General features: G+C 46.4%; 1 long non-coding RNA gene across 2 annotated transcripts; it reads right to left on the bottom strand.

Annotated features, from left to right (window-relative positions):
- Positions 1-3,330: 3,330 nt before the first annotated feature.
- On the bottom strand, positions 3,331-11,610 carry Gm35700. Of its 2 annotated transcripts, none has more exons than XR_375947.2 (3): positions 11,456-11,610; positions 6,897-7,034; positions 3,331-4,377 (listed from the first exon to the last, which is right to left on the bottom strand). It is a non-coding gene; the product is annotated as a predicted gene, 35700 (long non-coding RNA). The 2 variants fall into 2 exon arrangements; XR_375948.2 differs by lacking the exon at positions 11,456-11,610 and adding an exon at positions 7,968-8,071.
- Positions 11,611-21,807: the final 10,197 nt, after the last annotated feature.

Raw genomic sequence — 21,807 nt, 5'->3', positions numbered from 1 at the left:
CCTTATATATTAAAGCAGGGTCTCTTGCTGAAGCTACAAGTCATTGATTCCACTAGTCTAGCTATCAGGCTTGCTTCAGGGTTCTGGTTTGCACTTCCAGTACTGGAGTCACACACAGCATGTATGTGGGTGTAGGGATAGCTGTTTAATTTCTGAGCCATCTCCTTAGCCCCTCCACCCAGAATCTTCTATTATAACCTCATTTAGAAATAGGATCTTTGCAGATATTACTAAAATAAGAATCAAGGTGATATCATAGTGGATTTGAGTAGGCCCCAAATCCAATGATTGACAGAAAGGGTCGTGGACAAAGGGGAGAAGGCCATGGGAAGATGGAAGCAGAGCCTGGAACTCTGCTGCCACCAGCCTGGTGACACCAGAAGCTACCAGCACCTAGAAAAAGAAAGAAAGAAAAAAGAAAGGCTTTCCCTTCAAGGCTTCAGAGGAGTGTGACCAAGCCAACACTTTGATTTGGCTTCTAAAACTACGAAAGAATAAAGTTCCCATTGTGTTAGGACTCCCTCTCTGCTTTGGTATTTATGATGGCAGCCTCAACAATCTAATCCAGGGCTGGGACACAGGAGGATTTGGGGGGTTGGGGGGGGGGGTAGTGCTGGTTTTAGGGCTGACAGCCTTGAGGAGGTCTGGGGGAAGCAAGTAGTGGCAAATTTAAAGGAAGATTTCAGAGATTGCCTGAGAAGTCAACTCTGTCTCTCTTAGAGGAGAAAAGCTAACTTGTTATACAAATTCCCTGGCAAGGCCATTCCCCTCCTTGGAACTTGCACTTTAAATGCAAAGGCTCTGAGGGAGAGCCCCATAGTTCTCTACCTCTGGTGGCTTTTCAGACACTGCCTGAGAGTTTGCAAGCTGGGAAGGAGGGTTAAGTCCACAGTGGAAGGAGGGTGCTCCCTTCTCATTCTGAAAAGGGTGGATGTTTCCAGGCCTGGCCCAGGCTTTCAGAGGGAGGCATCCCAGCACTGGTCATTTTCCAAATGACTTTGTTCTCTGGGGACCCTTGGAAACTAGGTAGCAAATAAACAAAACACACTGAACCAGCAGGGTGAAGCTGGGCCGTTTGAGGAAATTGGGAAGGAAAAAGCCCAGTCGGACTCTCAAGGCAATTAAGTGCCATCTCTAGCTCGGGCCAGCTCACTCTCCCCAGCTGCCCTGGGGCCAGGAATTACTCAATTAAATAGCAAGAGCCCAACGGGAGTTGAGGGAACAGTGTCTCTTCCACTTCAGTCTCAGGCTCTGCTCCCCTATTCATTTCACCCCACGTGCCCTCTACAGTAACTGCTCTCCCTAGGGTCTGCAGTGCCTCCTGGCTGTCAAAAAGAGTCTCCCTCCCTTGACTGATGTCTCCTGGTCCCTCTGGCTCTGCACTGACTGTTTCTTATCACTTTATTCTGGAGCTTCCTGGCTGAGCTGCTGGGGAACGCCTCTCAGTTCTTTTTTTCCCTTCAAGGCAGTGCCCTCTAAGATTTAAGCAGGACAGGGTTTGAGGAGAAAGACCCAGACCATGGGGAAGCTGAGTTTCCTTCCTCACACAGAACCCTGACATTGCCTCTCCCCACTGTCTCTCTTTAACTTTCACACCCCACTGTGAGGATCAGCTAAGAGCTATTCCAAGGATAGTGTTTTCCAGAACAGATTATATATTTAATCAACGAAGCTGCTTCCCTCCAAGCAGACACAGTCATCTTCTCTTGGTTTTGACATAGATGGGAAAGGCAGCTCCTCTCGCTCTCCTTTGGCTGGAATACTATCTTTCCTCTTCCCACCAGCTCCCCAGTGCACAACTAGGAACAGGAGCTTGCAGCCAGCTCTTTTGGGTGAGAAAAGCCAGAGGTGGCTGAGAGGATGGGAACTGAAGTAGGCAAGGTGGCAAGATATGTCAAGGAGTGGTGACAGTTACTAGGTTATAAGCAGTCTGTAGTGGCATTGGTGGTAGGTATATATCGAGTTAACCACCGATGAAATATTTATTGAGCCATGGAAGAAAAATTCCAGAACAAAGCTTAATTAAAGCAACAACTCCCTTAAGATGCAAGAGTTCAGGCCCAGTGGATAAAAGCACTTGCTGCTATGACTAACAACCCGAGCCCCATCCCCAGAACCCACAGAGTAGGACAGAATCAATTCCCAAGTTGTCCTTTGATTTTCACAAGTGTTCCATGGCACTGGTGCTCACATAAAATGGCACATGGCACACATAAAAATAAGTAAGTAAATAAACAAATAAATACAAAAAATGCAGGAATTCAAGTTCTTTCGTTATAGGAATTCAAATCTTTACACCATTGTTATACTATGCCAGGGCTGCAAACCTCATGCTTTCTCTGGGTGCCAGCTTACAAGGCCTTTGTATCAGAGCTAGGAGAAAGAGAGAGAACCTTTAAAGAGACTCTGAATATTGAAGATGGAAAATTGGACCCATAGATGCTAAACTGTTATCAAATTTCAAATTCAGGTAGGCAGAAGCAGCATCAAGAGCCATTCAGCCACTGCCCTGACTCTTCGCTAATTTATTTGGAGAGAGCTGGAACTATCTGACCAGCAACAAAGCCATGGACCTTACTTTCAAGTAGCTGCAGGAGGACAGGTTCAGATGAACACGGAGAGGTATGGTCAGATCCGGCTATTAGGCGTGCTCGGGTGGATATATGAAGGTAACTGGATATAGCAATCACTTTCATACTATGTCAAGGTTAAGGAAATCAACAAAGAATGTTGAGATGGCTAGGGAGTTTCTAATAGCAGGAAGCTATTGTCACTCCTTGGCCCATGGAAGAGAGAGTAGGAGCTATGTAAGAGGCTATACAGAAGGATCTGTAGTCATAAAATCAAAGCAGAGAAAAGGGAGTAGAATAAATACCCTGACTTTCTGCTTGTGCCCTATGATCCATGATCTCCTGTGGAAGTTTACTGTTAATCTAGTCCAAGCTAGAAACCAGAATACAAGAGTACCCTGAGATGTCATTGATGGAGACCAGTCTCCAACCACATGAACTGAGTAAAAAGTAGACGTTGAGCTCAAAGGTGTGTGTTCTTAGTGATAGAAAGAGGATACCTACCTCATAAGGTTGTGAAGTTTATTGTGATTTATGGACATAGTCAAGTGTTAGACTCATGGTAGAAAGGGAGTCAGTCAGAATAAGTTCAAATCCCACATCTCTATTTGCTAAGCAGGCCGTCTTGGGCACTTCTTTGGGGATTGTGAGCATGAAATAAATAAACACACAGACATGTCAGGCATAAAGATGGCTCTCAAAAAGTTTGTTCTTGCTGTTATTGTTATCAGTTTTATAGTATTTCTTGTATCTCTTTCCAGAGTCAAGCATCCAACTGTCCACCTCTAGCCCAGAGTATTTACTGAAGATATACAAGTAAGGCTAGAGAGAAAGAAGAGAGGCAGTTCACTCAGGAGTATTGGGTTCAAGGCATGGGCATGATGCTACCTCTTGGCTAACACCCTTATTCAGCATAGGCACGGGGGAAAAGGGTTCAGGTAAACACCTGGCCTGCAGTCCCCTCACCCCCCACCAGCCATCCATATAGTGGAGAGGACTGTCCTCTAGCTCTCCCATAGCCACCCTGGACAGCCTCATGCCTTGGTAAGATTTTGGCTTAAAACATAGGGGAAGTGCACAATATAACCAGACCTGACATTGTGTTCTCCCTAGTAAAAATTTACTGCATATTTACTGTGTCTTCACATCAATTGCATCAATATAGTGAAATTAGCTAAATTGAAATAGTGACATTAGTAATATTGGGGGCTGGAGTCCAGAGAAGTTAGGGAATGTGGCCAGCCCCATATAGACAGTAATTGGCAGAGTCCACATTTGAAATCAGGTCTGATTGTTCCCAAAGCCCAGGCTTGGGTGGCTATGCCAGGTGGCTTCCTGGAAGGTGGACCCACACATTAAATTTCAGTGAAGGGGGAAACGGATGGGGAGCCCTGAATAGACCTGCTGTCATAGATCATTTCCCTGGAAGAACTAGATGCTGACGATCTCTAGGGGTAGCTTCCTCTGGGACACTCTTTGAGCCAGACCTAGACCTTCGGGTTCATAAACAGGACAGTAAACATTGTACCTTCCCAGGCTCAGGAATACGCTTCCTTTTCTCCTTTCTGCCATAGTGCCTGTGGTGGTTTGAATAGGTTTAGCCCCCATAGACTCATGTGTTTGAATGCTTGGCCCACAGGAAATGGCACTAGTAGGAGGTATAGCCATGTTCGAGCAGACATGGCCTTGTTGGAGGATGTGTGTCACTGTCAGGGTGGACTTTGAGGTCTTCTATGCCTGAGCTCTGCCCAGTGTAGAATCAGAGCCTCCTCCTTGCTGCCTGTGGAAGACAGTCCTCTTCTGCTGCCTGTGAACCAAAATGTAGAACTCTCAGTTCCTCCAGCACTATGTCTGCCTGGCATGCCGCTGTGCTTCCAACCATGATGTTAATGGACTGAATCTCTGAAACTGTAAGCCAGCCCCAATTAAATGTTTTCCTTTGTGAGAGTTACCTTGGTCATGTTGTCCCTTCAGAGTAACGAAACTCTAAGACACTACCCAAAGACCCTAGTCATCTTGACTACTCTGAGCTGTAGAAACCCCCACAGCTGGTAGTGTAGTATGTTCCTGTTTCAGGGTATGACTCCACAGGTTCCTGGGGGTGGGGATGGCTTTTCCTCATATCACAGTGCTTGGGTGCTTCTGAGCCAGGATTCGGCCAGCCTACAGAGCTGAGCATGTAGTCTCAAATGTAAGTAAACTCGCCAAAGCACTGTGGGTCATAACAGCTGGACCTCTATAATCTCATTAGACCTTCACAGCACAGGAAGTGTTCTTGGGACCTCTAAATCCAGAACAATAGGGCACAGTAAGATAAGAGGCCCCCACCATGAGGTTGCATGGTAGGGCAGTACTTAGCCCTTGGAGTCCCTTGTAACTAGTTCTTTGGTTTCTTCACAGCTTGTACAGTATAGAGAGCTCACTTGGGTGTAAATCCTGTGTAGATTGAATCACATGGCTTCATTGCTCTCTCACTGCTTAGATCTAATAGGGGAAGAAAAAGTCTGTTCACAAAAATACATCAAAGCCGTGGCAAGTTATCCAAACCTCTCTTTGGAATTAATGAGTGCTCCAAGGGAGAGGCAGCCACTGGGACAAGGTGTACTTACATGCCACTTACTGTGTACCTGTCACACGTCATACATAAACTCTCCAAGTCTTCACAGCCATCTTGTCACAAAAAAGACCAGGGGATGGGATGAGAAAGGTTGACTCACTTTCTCAAGAGGCCCCAGCAAAGAATCCAGCACCAGGTCACATGACTTGGAGTTTGTGCTCTTAACCTACAGGTTGTCACAGGTACCCCTGTCCTGCCTTCATGTCTTACCACATTACTGCTAAAATGCAATTTTGAAAAATGAGCCCTCCTGTCCCTACTGGTATTATTCTCAGTAGTTAAAAGCAGCACATCTGTAGCACGGTCATGTGTGTCACCGTCAGATTATAAACTACAAAGAAACTCATTCAGCGCCACTTATTGAGTGTCTGCCAAGAGCCAGACACTGTTGTAACTGTTTTGTCGCATATTCTAGGTCAATTTTCTTCTTGCAACAGCCTTGGGAAATAGGTGGCAATTTCCCCTGTGCAGTGGAGGGGAGAAATGAGAAACAAGACAGAACCACTCCACCAGTAACCTGTGGGACGATGTTTCGGATGGTGCATGTAACACCAAGTCGGTTATTTTCATTTTAAAGATTAACAGCAATACCATTAGTCCTGATTATGCAGGGTATCCTGAAACGAGCATCTGTCATTTTCTTTTGCTTGCTTTTTGGGATTCAGAGATAGGGTCTGTTGTATCCCAGGTTGGCTTAGAACTTGCTATGTTGCCAAATTCTTACTGCTTCAACTTCCCAAATGCTTGGATTACAGACCTGAGCCCCCATGCCTGTTTTTGTCTGCTTTTGTTGTGAAGCATGCTTTAATTTCCTTCCTTCCTTCCTTCCTTCCTTCCTTCCTTCCTTCCTTCCTTCTTTCCTTCTTTCCTTGCTTCCTTCCTTCCTCCCTCCCCCCCTCCCCCTCCCTTTCTCTCTCTCTCTCTCTCTCTCTCTCTCTCTCTCTTTCTTTCTTTCTTTCTTTCTTTCTTTCTTTCTTTCTTTCATGAATGTCTTTCCTCCTAATGTTAAAAATCATGAATCATGGAGCCGGAGGGATGGCTCAACAGTTAAGAGCACTGACTGTTCTTCCGAAGGTCCTGAGTTCAAATCCCAGCAACCACATGGTGGCTCACAACCATCCGTGATGAGATCTGACACCCTCTTCTGGTGTGTCTGGAGGCAGCCACAGTGTACTTACATATAATAATAAATAAATCTTTGGGCCAGAACAAGCAGGGCTGGCTCGAGCAGAGGTCCTGAGTTCAAATCCCAACAACCACATGATGGTTCACAACCGTCTGTACAGCTACAGTGTACTCATATACATAAAATAAATAAATCTTTTTAAAAAAAGCATAAATCATGGCTTGGGATTTAGTTTGAATTTTAGTTTTCTGACACTGTTGAACATGAAAAGTTGGGCAAACTCTTCAAACCTCTGGACTCCAGTCTCATCTGTAAAATGGAAACTATACTATCTAACCCCACCAGGTCTACATTAAATGAGGATTGCCTTAAATGACATACAGAAAGTGCCAAATACTAACTCTGGTCCCATTCAGCCACTCAGTAAACAGTAGCTTTTCTGTATGGAAAGCCACATTGTAGGGGTTCAGTACATATGTGTGAGTGTGATGGGCTTTCTACAGTGACTCTCTCCCACAATTCCATTTCTGCTTCTCTGTGTCCTTGTGAGACAAACATTCCCATTTCAGAGATAGATACCCACACAAAGTAATTGGCAGAACAGAAGCCCAGATGTTGTGTCACACGACTCTCTCAGGCCTTTTCCACCTTCTCTCCGTGGTGCTTTGGGACATTTGAGGGAACTTGGAGATATTCAGGATAGGACCGATGCCCAGAGATGCTGTATGAACAGAAGGATTAGCTGGGTGTGGTAGCACATGCCTGGAATTCCAACACTTGGAAGGCTGCAGCAGGAGAATCACGAGTTCAAGGCTAATCTGAGCTGCATAGTAACTTCCAAGTCAGCCTGGGTTAAAATTGCAAGATGGTGTCAACAAACAAACAAACAAGCAAACAAGCCTGCTAGTCGTTAATCGTGCACAGCAAGTATTTTAACTCAAGAAGCTACCTCCCCACTTTAACAATAATAGCAAAAAGAGTTTGTGGCCAAGCCTGCCTCAGAAAGCCTTCTATTTGGCTTCTAAGTCCTGGCTTGCTTAGGAAGTTTCTAAGTCTGTAGCTGAGTTAGACACTGTATGTGCGATTTGGCTGTTCAGGCCTCTTATGTGGAGGTTTTGGTGAAGTCTCACTGGTTGAAACTGGTTGGACAGCCTACCTGGCTCAAGACAAGGAGATAAAATCCTGGGCGGGAAGAGACTCATGACAAGAATTAACTCCCTTCTCCAAATGAGGCCTCACAAGGGTTAGCTTGGTAGGTCTCTGGTCCAGCACACCTTGGTGAGGCTGGCTTCACTTGTTGACCACAACCTAGTCTGCCCTAAATTGTTAACTCTCTTCTTCACCCGAGCTCATTCTCTACCACCTGAATGTTTATCTACGGGTCCCGCATCTGTTGTTTCGGATCCGAAGGGGTCTTGGGCTCCCATATCTTCCTTCTTGGAAGAGGAAAGCACCCATAAACATAGTAGGGCTCTAAGAAATGTGCTTTAGTCTCTCTGTCCTACAGAACCCACTGGTATTCTGCATAGAACGCACTTTGAAACGTTCTAGTGAAAAAGAACACAAGCTCTCTTGCCTAATGGAACCCAAGCAGCACAAACCACTTAATGAGCCTCCACTTCTAAGAAATCAATAAGGAGACATTAAAGCTTACCTTGGACAAGGGCTTCTGGGAGAGTGTGGAGAATGTGGGAGGCACAGAGCTGTACTTAGCCCAAGCCTGCTCTTAAGGAATGCACCGCAACTGAGGTGGGTAAAACACACCCACGTTACTGTAGCTCAGGGAGTCTGGGTGTGGTTTAGGGCAGAGGGACAACATATGGAGGATACCAACAAGGAAGGGACCTAGGAGGTGCCACACAAAGGGGTCAAGGGCAAAGGAGTTGGTTAGTGAGTTGGCGGTGGCCCAGGCACCATGAGTGTTCTTTTAAAGAAGAGGGAAGATACTTGGGCTTGGAACCACATAAAGCAATCCTGAGTGGGGCTGAGAACCCAGCCAGGTACACCATCAGGTGTGGAGGAGGAGGCTTGGCAGGGCCCTGGCTGAGCAAGCGATGGAGGAGCAGCCACTGTCAAAGCCCTGCACTGAAGGAGCATCCATGAATAAGAAGCCTTGGCTGTTCAGCTGCTCATGGGGCTGGGGGAGCAGGGGGAGCTGGGGGAGGGGGGGGGCGCGGAGAGGTGGGTTTCAAGAGAGCAGTCTAAAGATGAGAGAGAGCACACTAGCCCCAATTGTGAAGTCTCTGATTCCAGATTCAGAAAGGGCACAGTGAGCATGAAAAAGCAGCTTTCAAGAATTGCCTGAGACTCTCTGCAAGCTAGAAACCAACAAAGAATAAGAGAACAATAGCAATGAAGCAAAAGTGAGAAACCAGCCTCATTCTGTGAGCTGGGTGCTGAAAATGTATCATCCAATCACTAGGTATGCGGCACCAGCTCCTTGAAAGAGACTGCACTGGCTGTACCTGGGTCTTTGCTTTTCCATTGAGGGTACTTGTGGGAAACAGTCACCTCTAGCTGCAGACAGTTCATCAGAAGTACTCGATAGCCTTCCTATTGAAGATCCTGAATTTATTCTCCCATCTTTCTAAGATGGAAGCAAGCCTCCCAAGGCAGTGGTCAGAGTGGACTTCCATCCATCTAAGCAGATAGTCTAAATGAGCCCAATAGTATGATGGGTGTATAGGTAAGGAAATGAACATCTTACATGGGTGTTTCAGTAGGACTGAGAGGGGGCGGTCAAAATCTTCTGCCTGGCACTAGGAGCTGGGGCTGTAGTCCAATGGGCTTGTTTAACACACACAAAGCCCTAGGTTCTATCTTCAGCATTGGAGATTGGGTAGTGGGGCGAGGGCTATTATAGCTTATAGTAGAAGAGGATGTTATACTGAAGTGGTACCCAAGCATATGGGAGAGGTGCTCCAGAGTAAGAGGCTTACTTCTTGTTCAGAGCAGAGATGCGCAGACTTGGAACATATTCATAGGCCCTGTGAATGACCTTGGCTGTGCCTGGAAGATTAGGCTTCCAAAAGACTGTCAGGTCTCCCCCCTGAAGGAGAAAGGGAAGTAGTCACCATGGTCTACTTATAGGAGAAGAAGGAACAGGGGCTTGCCTTCCCAGTCATGCCAAGGCAGCCGGCCTCTTGGGAGCCACTGAGGAGCCTCTGGAAGACCATGAGCTGTGTGCTTCAGAAAAGAGTCTCTGGTGCTTGTGCTGAGAGGCTTTGGGGTCCTGCTGAAAGCCTGGGACTGTGAGTGAGACCTGAATGTGAGCTTGAGGAAAGCTTTGATTTAGACAGAGAGAGAGAGAGAGAGAGAGAGAGAGCAGGACAGCCTTTGAACGAACAAAGTCTGAGTTTCGGGGAAGACCAGCACTGCACACCGAAGGCTCCATGCCACACTTCTCACTCCTGTAAAGCCCTCTCAGCAGCCAACTCTGTCTCCCGCAGAGAGAATGAAAGCAGCTTTTCTCCTAGAGGAAGATAACAGAGTAAGAGAGGATGGAAAGAAAGGATTCAATGAGGCTCTGCACCCCCCCCGGGGGGGGGGTAAGGGGGAGTCTGGAGGAAAGAACAAACTCCAGGAATATAGGTATTGGCTTTGGAGCTCAGGCAAGGCTGTCTTAGAGCTAGGGCTCCAAGGAAAACACAAATGGAGACTTATGCCTATTGATCATGTCCTGAAGAGAAGGCGAAAGTGAAAGTGATGACCTGCTTGATCACCTGGTCCTGCTCATCTGGAAGGTAAGGAGGTATTCTAGATTCTAAGTGATGCTGGGGAAAGAGTGCAGGGATATCATTCACACGACACGAGGCATTTAGACAGTCTGGCCATGGGCCAGGCAAGTGGCATTAGACGTTTAGGCATAGAACAGAAGAGTGGCAGATGCAATTACATTTCCCAGCCTTGAGCTGTGACACCTTCTCTGAGCATGCTTCGGAACATTAGCACATCAGCCACACCTCAAAGGCTCAGACCTTCCTGAAACAACAACAACAACAACAACAACGGTCCCATCTTTGAAGACAAAGACAGAGAATGTGTCATTAAAGCCCCCTTTAGGGCTTAAGAACTTATTTCAAGCTTTTCTAGATGCTCACGCTCCACCCAAACCTCTTTCCCATGCTAATCTATCTGCCTAAGAAGTCCTCAGGAAGACATGAGAATCCCATAGACCAAGGCCAAAGCATGTCCAAACCTAAGGCTAGACTCCCATCTACCAACACTTTCCTATAGTGCTGAGGTCTGGGAGCTGAGGGTCAAGGACAATGACAGGCAAACGATGAGAATTTGTTACCCTCCTTCCATGGGGCTCTAAGTGTGCTTGCTCTGCCCAGTCCAACAATCACAAGCCGCAGGCGGCTATCTGGGTTTACCTTAGTTAAAACGAAGTATGGCATAATTCAGTTCCCAAGCCCCTTTAGCCACACCTGAGGTGCTCCGTAGCCACATGCGGCTAATGGCTTCCATATTGGGTAGTATACACAGAGAACATTCCTATCACAGCAGGAAGTGCTATTAAATAGCTCTGCAACACTCCAAATGAAAAAAACACACCTAAACCAATGCCTCTTGCACCATGTGTAGAATGGACTTCATTGCTGTCTGCTTCTCTTTTCTCCCATACAGCACACCTCCTTTCTTTGGACCCTTCGGCCCTAGCCCTATAGCCCCTCCCACATAGGTGACTGACAGGAGAACCATCTGGGCACTGCAGTGTGGATTATGAGTCTCTGCTCTCTTTCCTACCTGGTGACCTGAGTTAGCTCTAAGCTTCTTGGAGCCTCTCCCACCCGAGTCCAAAGCTTTCCCAGGGTGATCAGACCCTCATCCTCTCTTTGGCACATGCTCTAGGCCTCCACAGCACCCAGGTCAAGAGCCTCCCAGTTCAGGGAGCTTTCTATTGTGACTCACACCTGTTCCTTCCTGCCATGTTTTCCCTTCAGGATACCCTTGTCGTGTGGCAAGGAAGTGGGTGACACTAGGGCTACCAGGGAGGGTGAAACCCACACCTTTTTTGACTTGTCAATCTGTCTAGTTCCCTGTTGCCTCTTTGCAATCACCTGCATGCTTTAGACCTGTGGCCAAGGTTGCTAACTGGCCAGTGTCCAGTGCCATCCTGACAGACACACAGATACTTACTTTCCCAATGTGGTCATATTCTCTGGAAAGAGTTCTGAGCAGTGAAATGAGGTGATGCTTCTGCCTCCAGTTCTGCCCAGTGGTTGGCCTCACATTTTTCTCTACCTGCAAAATATTGAACTGCATGGCAGCCTTGATTGGAGATGGCTAAACATAGCCACTTGGGTCCCCAGAGAGAATCTGTCTGCTTCAATATTCTGGGTGAAAAAAAAACAAAACCAAAAACAAAAAACTTTTTTCCCTAGATAGTTCCGTGTCCATATATATCGTCTTTTAAGTAGTCTGCAGATGGCTCTGGATAATCTCACTTAGATCCTAAGGCCAAAAGAGACTACTCTGTCCCTGGGGACTGGTTAACAGTTGTACAAGCCTCTTCCTTGAAGAGGCCATGGAGAAAGAAGTCAGAACATTAGAAGAGACCAGCCAACTAGTTTTTTATTATCTTAGCCTCTCCATCCCAATGTCTTACAGATAAAACTATCTGTGCCAGTAAAATTTTGATTCAGAGTGTAGGAATTCTAGTTGGTTCTCACAAACGATCCTTCTTGGCTTGGTAAAGAGGCCCAAGACACTACAGAAAGAGGCTTCCCCCATACTTTGATAACTTTCTTCTGCCCTCCCTTCACCCTCACTCCAATCCCCTGGGATAAGTGGGGTTCACTCTCCCCTGACTGTGTCCAGGGTTCCCAGGCCCTTAGGTTTCTACTACCCTTGATTCCTCCTGGCTGGGGTTTTCCGCAGTCCCCATGCCCATCAAGAGACATCTCAGTGTAAACTGCATGGGAAGGGCTTTCCTAAACTGGCTGAGAGGCTTAGTCAAGTGCTCATCAAGCCGTAAAAGAACAGCTGCCTCTTGCCTTGAGCCTGATGCCTGGATTATTCATATTTTTTTGGCTTTTGGATTCTCCTTTTGGATCCAGGCAGATACTGCTCCTTCCCCAGCCACATTACGTTGTGATTTCCTTCTGACCTTGTCCTCGTGACGCCTAGTCGTTTTCTTGAGTTTGAATGATGAGTCTCTTCTACAGGCTTCTTTTTCACCCTAACCAAATGGGGTACTGCTCCAGACTTCCCTCCTTGCCCAGTCCTCTTCTCCCTCGTCCAAGCAGCCTTACACCCATTTTATTGGCAATGTTCCATGTTCCTGAGCTTTCCTTAAAATGCCTCCTTCATTTTTGTGTACTTCTGTCCCACCATCCCCTAGGACACTAACAGCGCTGGTCTTTAGTAATGTCCCTGATTATCCAAGTCTCCCAAGGTACCTCTTGTTTTCCTCATTGTGGCCATCTGCCTTATCAAGTACACAAACAGGTCCTAGAACACCCACGGTTGACTGAATATAAAATGTGTGCCAGGTACTGTGCAAATGCTGTGCCTGGAATTTTCCATTCCGTTTGTTTCCTCACAACAATCTCATGGCAGTACATATTGTCATCCCATTTCACAGTAAGTAGGCTGAAGGACAAGGATTAAGTCACTCGCCTGGAGCTCCCGAGTCAGTGGAAGCAGGAGTTTTAACCAGGTCTTCATGCTCAACTTACTCTGCCTAGCACTCACCTCAACTCAACAGGCATTGATCAGAAGCCTGGGGGAAATAGTTTCATGAAAAGAAAATAAAGAGAACTAGGAGGAGAGTCTGTACATGCCCTCGCCAAAGAGCATCTGCCCAGTGTAGGAAATAGACATACAGAGGCAATGCACGGAAGATGAACGTGAGAAACATAACTGCAGTGCTCTAGAGAGATGTGGCAGGCGGTAACACAAGGGATTCAAAGCTCCCTGCAAGAGGATCTGACTTACTCTAAACTTACTCAGGCCATGCTTGCCACCCCAGAGCATGGATGCTAAGGCAGAGGTATGGTGAGTCTGAGGTCAGCCTAGGAAAGATACTGTCTTATAAAACAACAAACAAACTGAAGATGCTTGGAAGTCCATTTCTGGAAATGGTCCTGAGGTTATCACAGGAGAGCACAAATGATGTCATTTTAGATGTTCAGCTCATGAGTGTACGGGGTGAGGAAAGCCCTGAATGGATGTGTGCTGTTGACAGAGGTACAGCCATCTCAAGGACCCAAGAGCCTCAGACTCTCAAGGAATGACAAAGCCTCCCCCCTGGCATGAGGCTAAGAGGGAAATGGTAAAGCCTCCCTCTGGTCCATGTGTGGGTGTTGACAGTGTACACAGAAAATGTCTACCATTGCTTTCTGCATGCTGCACGCACCCCATGTTTATGGCCTGAAGACTGTTCCCCTGCAGACTGCTCCTACCCAGAGTAGCTAATCCTGTCTCCTTCATCCAGCTGAATACATATCCTGCCTCTTTGTTTATCTGTATATAATAATACTGCATTCTTCTTGTACTTTATGCAATAATCCTGACTTGAAGCTCAACTCTGTGTAATAAATAACATTGAGCTTCTGGGGTACTGCAGCTTCTCCTGAAGAGAGCCCGGACCACCCAACCCCTGTTTTTCTGTGTGTCTATCTTTGTTTTTTTCTTCATTTCCTCAACATTCTAGTCAAGTCCAAGTCCCTGGTGTTGTGCATGAATCATACACTTGAGCTTTGAGTACCTTGACCTTGCCTAATCTTTCAGAGCCTGCAAAATGGGAGCTATATATGGCCTGCCACATAGGAATATGTAATTTAGTTGATATCATATAGAAATGAGAAACTGAAAACAACCAGCATATTATAAGTGCTCAGGGATTGCTTTTCATAATTCTTTTCTTGCAATGAAGTTCTACGTATCTATGCCATAAAAATTATCCCTTATTGAATATCCTCTTACAGGTATGTGACTTTATATGTGTTACCTCACTCAATTCCCAGAGCAAAGCTATATGCTTTATTTGAAGTGGGTGACTGTCATTGTTTTAAGAAATGCTCAAGTCCAGACCCAGAGGGTCTGAAAATTACCTCAAGGTCATTTGATTAAGGAAAGGAGGGAAGGGCTTTACCATGATTACAGTGCCTCTGCCTGCTTAAGCAAGGCCAGGATTTTGGCTCTACATGAGTCACCAAGTGTCCAAGTGGAAATGGGGGCATCAAGTGCCAGTCTGCAATGTACAGGAATCTGTGGATGACTCTAGGAGAAGGCCACTGGCCACTCATCTGGCAGTCCTGTGAACAACCAGAACATCTGATTTCCCTAAAAGTGTTTACCTTCCTACCACAATCTGTACATTTTGCATGAGTGGAGTTAGGGTATTGTCCATCCTTGCTATGAGACTATTGGAGAACATGGGGTTAGCATTTGTTGGAATGGGTGCAGGACTTAAACACAAGGGCAACGGGCCTCAGCTCTAAGCTTCAGCAGCTGGGTAACTCCAGCTGCTTATTAGCTCCCGGTCTTCTGTCTTCAAGCAAGGAAGATCATAATCGCACTGGCCTCTGCTGCTTTCAGAGGTCACTAGAGTTAATAAGTCAGCAACATGTATGCACACGTCACAGAGTCAGAACCAGGTATCTGGGAGAGCTCCCTACCTAGTGGAGGAAAACCATTCATCCCCTGGCTAACAGCACTCAGCCCTGGACACCTCCTATGGGCCCTTGCAGCCCTCTGACATTGAGGAGTCTTTCTAAAAGGAAGGACAGTCCAAGACCAAGTTTATTGGCCCCAGAGAGACAAACAGCAGGGAATAAGAGACAAAGACAGGAAATAGAGGGTGAGGGAGAAGGGAAGGGAACAAGGGAGAAGGTGGAAAGAAATATTTGCCCTGGAGGGACAAAGGACTGCTTCTGGATAGAGAGAAAACAGATGTGGCCCACAGGCAAACGGCAGTTTGAAAAGGGGAGGGAAAGCCTGCATTAAGACGAGTTGTTTAATTTTGATTGGATGTGTTAGTTAGAGTAGCCAAAGGGGACTTTTGAGTGCTGGACTTCAATACTTTGATAGCTGGACCCTGGTAGTCAGACTCAAAAGGAGGAAGTGGCCAAATAAGGGACTAGATCTTGGTGGCTAGTAATCTTTGGTTTCTAGCAAGGCAGAGGGGATGGGGGAAGGGCATGCTTGTCGTGCCCAGGCCCGCTACAGCCCTTCTTCACTTTCCTTCCCCAGCGCCTACCTACATCCTATTTAGATTCCAAACCACAGCCTGTTTCATGCAGCACAATTAATCCTAGCAAGCTTTTACCTGAACTCTCTGATTACACACAGCTGTCACCCAAGGCCACAGCATCAGCAGGCTAGACACTGAGTCACTGAGAACTGACTGGCTGAATCAGGGATAGGGTACCCACTCCCATCCATCCTTGCTTTTTCTACAGTATTCTACCCTTATACCCAAGCGAAACTCACTCCTTGCCCTGGCCATTTCAACAGGAAACTTCCCAGAGCATTGTTTCTTTTCAGAGATTCCTCATTTCCCAGGGGGCTGAGGTTGGAGATTTCAGAGCAAGGCCACAGAATGAGAGTTTTGGGTTATTTCTCACTGCCTTGCTGTCTGTCCTCATCTTTCCTTGAAAAGCTTTGGCTGTAAACACATGCCAAAAAGCCAAAGTTTCTCTTGCCGGGTCCTTTGCAGCATCCAAACCAGTAACCAAGGGCTTCCCTGGGGAAGCAGGAAGCAGGCCAGAGCAGCATCAAAGCGCTTCCTCTTCAGCGGCTGTGGAAATGTGGGGCCTGGGACATAGCTCAGAAAACAAGAGGCCAGCTCAACGAGTCTCAGCTGCTACGGGGCTGAAGGACCTTCAAGGTCAGCATGCTCTGCTTGTCCAGAAAGGCCTCTAAGGCATTAGGATGCTCAATGGCTAAGATATGGTCCCATCACAATCAGGGGCACAGAGTTGCCAGGCCCTGGCCCTGCTTTCCAGCCCTGGCTTATTTGTTCTAACCATCAGTTCCCAGGGCCTGGACTAGAAGACTACAGAGACTGTCTTCTACCTCCTACCTTTTGGATCCTTCTGTTTGACTTCTAGGGGGAAAAAAGAAAGAAAGAAAGCTAAACAGCATATACTTGCTTCTAATTTCAGGTTAAGACAGTGGTTTCAACCTGTGGGTCATAACCCCTTTGGAGGTCGAATAACCCTTTCATGTGGGTCACATATCCAATACTCTGCATAACAGATATTCACATTATGATTCATGTGTCAAAATTACAGTTATGAAGTAGCAACGAAAATGATTTTATGGTTGGGGTCACCACAACATGAGGAACTGTATTAAAGGGTCACAGCATTAGGAAGGATGAGAAACATTGGTTTAATAGGAACTGAAAACAAAAACAAAAAACGAAGACAAAGTAAATACTGCTCATATAGTAGATACTGTTATTGTCTCCATACAGATGAGGGCACTGACATAGGAAGCTTGAACACCTTGTGTCAGGTCTCACAACCTACACAGCAGGTGCTGGGATTCTAAATCGGATGAGTACTGTTTATCAAGTCATGTGCTCATGACCACACAGCTAATGCAGGACCTATCAGCCTTAGAGCACTTGCTGAGCTCCGAGCTGGTCTGACTGGAAGAGTTCCGAGTGTCTCTCTTCTGAGGCTGGGTAACACAAGCACTGACTGGATTTGAACGGAAGGACTTCGGGAAGAGCCTTTCCCAAAGGCAGAGACTCCAATGCGGGGATCCAGCCAAATGTCCAAATGGTCACAGAGAAAGAACCTAAGAGCATAGAAAAGGACGGGAAAGTTCCTTTCCCTGGTTGCATGGTTCTCTGAGCCTCATTTTCATTTATTTTTTGATCACTAAAACCTCAAACTAGTTCTCCAAGGTTCTTGCCTCATTGCCAAGTAATAAGTATGGAACACTGTGCTTAGCTGTTTTATGTAAGAGCATCCATGCCTGATTTCCTTCTGTTGACATAGAAAGGCAGCACAGGTATTGCTGCAGGGCTTAATGAAGAGAAAACACTCACAAGTTGCTCTTTAAAAAAAAAAACCTCAAAATAACTATTCATATTTATGAGGTGAATTGTGATAGTTGTAATACTATATACAATGTTTAATGATTGGATTAAAGTGATTAGCATACTTCAATCATATATCTCTTCTTTATGTCGGAAACATTCCAAAACCTTTCCTTCAGCTCTTTTGAAATATACCATAAGTTATGTCCCCCTACTGTGATGATAGGACAGTAGAATATATTCCTCCTGCACAATGCTATGCATTAGCCAGCCCTTCCCCAGCCTCGAGTCACGACCATCCCGTGCTCATTTTCAGCGAGATTGACTTTTGGCTTCCTCACAGGAGAGCATGCAGTATTTGTTTTTCCAAGCCTGGCATGTTTCACTTAGCATAATGTCTTCCAGACTCACTCATATAAAGCAGTCCTAGACAAGGCACTCAGATGGACCTTCTACGTTTCACAGAGTCCATGAGAAGAAATGGAGTATCATCCTGTCTCCAACTTTCCTCTCATCAAGACCATTTTTAACTTACTAATTCCTCGTCCCCCAAAGGCCTTGTGATTTGAGGAGCCAGAAAAACATTTGCCCCAGACACCCACATTTTCTAGTAGCAGGGTACTATGTGCATCGATGGAGAGGAGCCTCCTGGCCCCACTGTAACAGCATTCCTGAAGGACAAGTTTACTTGAAGGACTAATAGCCTCGTGGGTGTCCCTCCTCCCTGTCCAGCACAAGAGGTACCTGTCACAGATATGATTCTGGTACATGGTGTGCCACTAAGAAGGACAGAGGGGAGGAGACTCAACAACACTTTCACACACTGGAGAGTTCTTCCACTTCATCTTTATGACAGTCTCACCAGCTTACAGAGGAGAAAAACGAGGTTGGAAATGGCCGACTCAAGGTTTCATAACCTCTGGTTGGCAAGACTAAGAGAAAGAGCTAATCTGACTCCAAGTCTGTCCTCTAACCATTAAGAAATATGATCTGGCATTCACCTAGCCACATCCGTCCACTTAGCCCTCCCCCTCACCTCCAAATGGAAGTTTCCTCCCAGACCAAAGAGGGCTCTGAGCTTTGGTAAACTCTCTTGAGGCAACCTGCCCCACCCATCAGTGCTCTGCATGGGTCTGGCCTCCCCTTTACTCTAAAACACAGCTTGAGGTGAGCCTGCTACTTAATTGTTTGATGGAAGAACTTCCTTGCCCCGACCCTGAGCTATCCCACATGTAGCTGTACATCACTGTGAGGCAGGAGGACCCTAAGTTCCAGGCCAGCCTGGAGTCTGGAGTGAGAATTTATCTAAAAAAAAAAAAAAAAGCCAAGTACTGCAGCAAGCTATTTCAAGCAAAATAAACCAAACACCCCCCCAACACAGACACAGACACACACACACAGACACACACAGACACACAGACACACACAGACACAGACCACACACACAGACACACACACACAGACACACACACACACACACAGACACACACACACACACACACACACAGACACACACACACACACACACACACACGATCTCATCCTTCCCTCTACAAGCAACGGTGACTTCTGCAAGCCCAGAGGCATGAGTGCTCTTGGCAAGGTGGTGTTCGAGGCCTCACAGTTTCTGTGTTGAGTCCCAGTGTGTCCACCCCTGTCAATGTTGCCATTTGGCAGGACCAAGTGACCTAGTTTCTCCCCACACCCCTCCCCCCGCCCCCCTCCCCGCCAGAAGCTAGGCTGCAGGCTGTGCAGAGTTTGGCATCTGCGGGTCTTTTCTGCCCTCTGCTGGTCGCTAGGCAGGAGGCTCGCCAGGGCTAGCAATCCCACGTGGGTCTACTGCGGGGAACTGACTCGCAGGCCTATAAATGTTTGCTGAGTTAACTGAGTAAGAGGATTGTGTACCGTTCTAGGCTCTGGGGCCTAAGGAGGCCAGAGTCAGGACTGCTGCTCTGCAAACTCGTTACATTCAGCCAAACCAGGGCCCAATTCCCCAGTTGCTTTCCTTCTTTTTGCTTCCCCACAGGCTCCTCCTCTTCCCTCCCTCAAGGACTGTTGCCTGGCTAGGGAGAACTGAGTCAGCAAAGCCAAGTCAGTAAGTTGCCCCACCACCTGTTGCGTTACCTCTGACCAGTCCCTTAAAGCCATCTGAAGTCCCTCCTTGATTATCTCGTTTCCTCTCCGAGTCGTTGCTTCTGTTTTCTTGTGGCATCTTCAGAACACTCTTTTTACTTGCTACTGAATCTGTTCCTGACACATCTACTGGAAGTCCTGGCTCTGTCCCAGGTCATCACTCAGAAGTTTGATCTGTCTGCCCTCCTGGTGGCCTTTCAGAGCCTTCACTAGCAACTACATCTCTGAGACTTCCGTTTCCCTAAACACAAGCAGAAAGCCCACTCAGAGCCCTCTACTTTTGAGAGATTTGTCTTGATAAAGACATCTTAAAAACCAAAAAGTCTAGAAGACTCACAAAAGGACCACCTAGTGCTGACGGTTTTATAGGTCATGACAGCCTGCCACAGCAGCCCTCTGAGTAGTATGGTAAAAGAATTGGAGAGGCTTTTAATTTCTATGTATACTGTGTTTTCTATTTAAAATGTACGTACGGAGCTCTTTCATGTGCTGTATATCAGGGAATGAAATTTGTTATTTTGTTTTTAAACTAAATTTAAGGATGAGGAAAGTGGGGCCACAGAGAAGAAAATATTTCTCTGGTGATTATACAGGAAGAAAAAAACAATGATGCTCACACCCAACCTTCCAATCCCCAAACCTTGGGTGTTCATTCCAAGAACACTGCTGGCTCTGCATCTTGAAAAACGTGAAAGAACAGAAACCAAAACCTAAGTAAAGCAGAGAAAAAGAATCAAGCAGTCATGTGCTGTGTTTAACGTATTCAAACAACCGCATAAAGGATGGGCTATTCTTCCCACCTGACTTTCCACAGTTAGTATTCAAAACTACACTTAAGAGGCTGGGCCCACTCAGTAAAGCGCTTGTGGTGCAAACATGAGAATCTGAGCTGGGAACCCCAGAACCCTGGTAAAAGTCAGTCAAACCTGGCAGTAATAAGCTTAGTGTGGGGTGGGTGAGATGGGTGGAGATGGGCGGATCCCTGATTGTTAGCCAGGTACCATTTCCTGTCTGTTGTTAATGTTAAGTAACTGACTAGAAGCAATCTAAGGAAAGACTGTTTCATCTAGTTTACCCTTCCTAGTCACAGGACAACATAGAGGAAAGTCAAAGCAGGAACCTGAAAGTGAATTTTTTTCTTTTTCTTTTTTTTTTTTTTGTAGTGTTACATCTCAGTCCAGCAGGAACCATTGGACGATGATGCTCACTAGTTTGCTAGCTCACAGGCTAGTGCCTAGTTACATTTCTGTCTGTCTGTCTGTCTGTCTGTCTGTCTGTCTGTCTCTCTCTCCCCCTCCTTCCTTCCTTCTTTTCTTTCTTTCTTTCTTTCTTTTTTTTTTTTTTTTTTTTTGGTTTTTCGAGACAGGGTTTCTCTGTGTAGCCCTGGCTGTCCTGAAACTCACTCTGTAAACCAGGCTGGCCTCGAACTCAGAAATCTGCCTGCCCTCTGCCTCCCAAGTGCTGGGATTAAAGGCGTGCACCACCACTGCCCGGCTTTAGTTACATTTCTTATGTGGACGGATACCTCTTCCCAGGAAATGGAACCAACCATGGTGGACTTGACCCTCCTACATCAATTCCTAATCAAGACAAGCTTCTTAGACACGCCCACAGGCCGTCATGATCTAGGCAATTCCTCAGTCAAGGCTTTCCTTCTCAGATAACCCTGGACTGTATTTAGGTAACAATCAAAACTAATTAGGACTGAGATCCTGTCCTGAAAAATAAACTGGACAACTAACTAATACTGACCTCTGCCCTCCACATGTACACATGAGTGCCCATACCCACGTGGGCATGTGTATTGTATGACAAGCATGAGTGCGAATGCATACACACTTTAACTCTTTCCACACTCAACCCAACTGCAGAACTGCCTCAAGCTGTACCACTCTTGCCTGAATTTGTGCATATACCTTTGAGAATCTCTCCTTTTGCCTTTCATGTGGTACTGTGAGGGAGCTAAAAGAGAATTACCTCAGGGAATAGGAGTGGGAGAACATCCTTCAAAAGGCACTCTAGTATGATTATCAAAGTGTAGTCCAGAAACTGGTTCATATCTTGGCTCTGCTGTGTGACACAACCTCTCTTCTCATCCGGTCTCATAATCTGTTAAAAGTAGGTACCAGTTTCACTTCATTCATTGTTGCTGTTGAGGGAGAGTTTTTGTAGCCCACGGTGGACATGAGCTCCTGATCCTCCTATCCCTATGTCCTAAGGATCACGAACATGCAGCACAGTGTCTGGCTTTTTACAGTGACTTGAGTCAACAATGTTATACTCAGGGACATAAATATTATGCAGTCTTAGGTCTTATGAGATAGCTTTGGGGGGTTAGGTAAGGTGGTGGCCATCCTGT

This window comes from Mus musculus, chromosome 3 (assembly GCF_000001635.26).
Source record: "Mus musculus strain C57BL/6J chromosome 3, GRCm38.p6 C57BL/6J".
Lineage (NCBI taxonomy): Eukaryota > Metazoa > Chordata > Mammalia > Rodentia > Muridae > Mus > Mus musculus.
Note: the sequence above shows the minus strand (reverse complement) of the source record. Positions and strands in the feature narration are given on the sequence as shown.